The 1,268-nt window shown below is 38.0% G+C and overlaps 1 protein-coding gene across 1 annotated transcript in view; it reads left to right on the plus strand.

The window, feature by feature from the left end:
* The window catches only part of COL6A5 (collagen, type VI, alpha 5), a 138,550-nt gene that overhangs the window by 105,656 nt on the left and 31,626 nt on the right, over window positions 1-1,268 (plus strand). The gene's annotated exons all lie outside the window — the stretch shown is intronic.

Raw genomic sequence — 1,268 nt, forward strand, 5'->3', positions numbered from 1 at the left:
ATGTAAGAAAGGGGATAAAAGGGACGTATTGTTTAGACCAGTAAGCTAAAATCTTGTCTGTGATTCTTTTCCTTGTAGGAAATAAGTGTTAATTGGTGCAGAAACACAGAAATACCATCATGTAATGCACTATTACCTTGTCCATGTTTGACCCGGTAGCATAAGCCTGAGTGAAAATGCTTTAGAAAATCAGACTAGAATATGTGTTAGATTATGTTAGCCTAAGTGTGTAGAAATCATGTGTCCCTGCATTGCAATTAACCCTTGGATGAACATTTTGAGGAGATCTGTTTCCACGACCCTGGTAATTCTTTGGTTTCTAAAACACTCTGAAATCAAGTTTTAAATGCTATTTCTAGTCGCTACTATTTTATGTTTTCATCCCAGCCAAATTTTGCTGAAATATGTCAGTGGTATTTATTGCTTCAAGGGGATTCCTGCTAGGATTCTCTTACCTAGCAAATGCAATTTCTAGTTTTAAGGTTTAACTATAACTTTTTTTCTCAATAGGAGGATTCAATCAGTACCCACCACCAATGCTGGAGAATGCCTGTAGACTCATCAATTCAGAAGGAGAAGATAATCAAAATGGCGATCACCGGTGAGTTATATTTATTATACAAGTGACTGTTAATTGGCCGATGGGTATATAACTGGCTGATGACAGGTTATTAGGTTGAGTAAGTTAACAAGGTCTCTGCAATAAAGGCTCTTTATGTATTCCATTTTCTGTAGCAGAAGTGACAAGCATGCTTTCTGGTTTGATTATTTTATAACGTGAGCTTCATTACAATTTTGCCTTTAAATTCATGGTTTCCTCAGAAATTCCCATATTGAAATCTACCCCAGAATAGAACACACAACTTATCCTCAGCCCCCCTCACCCTCACTTCCCATTTCTTCCCACGATGAGGCGCTGAGTTCTGGCCACACTGGACTCATCTGCCTTTGTGAATTATTTCACCCTCCTGGGTCTCTGATCATACTGCCTGGGACCCCATTCCTTCCAGTGAAACTCTACAAATCTTTTATGGCCTGGATTGAAGCCATCTCTTCTTTGAAGCTGATCTTTACATCTTTACTCCCAGTCAAAATTCACAGTCCTTATTTATTTATTTATTTTTTGGTACCATTTTATGGCTCTGCTGGGGCACTTGCTACAGTTTATCCCAATGTCTTACTTTGCTGAAATCTAAGGCTACATATGATTTACTTTTTCATCCCCAAAACATAGTGTAAAAGACCCACAATATAATCGCACATGAAAA

This window comes from Propithecus coquereli, unplaced genomic scaffold (genome assembly GCF_000956105.1).
Source record: "Propithecus coquereli isolate 6110/MARCELLA unplaced genomic scaffold, Pcoq_1.0 Scaffold12, whole genome shotgun sequence".
In the NCBI taxonomy this organism is placed as follows: Eukaryota; Metazoa; Chordata; class Mammalia; order Primates; family Indriidae; genus Propithecus; species Propithecus coquereli.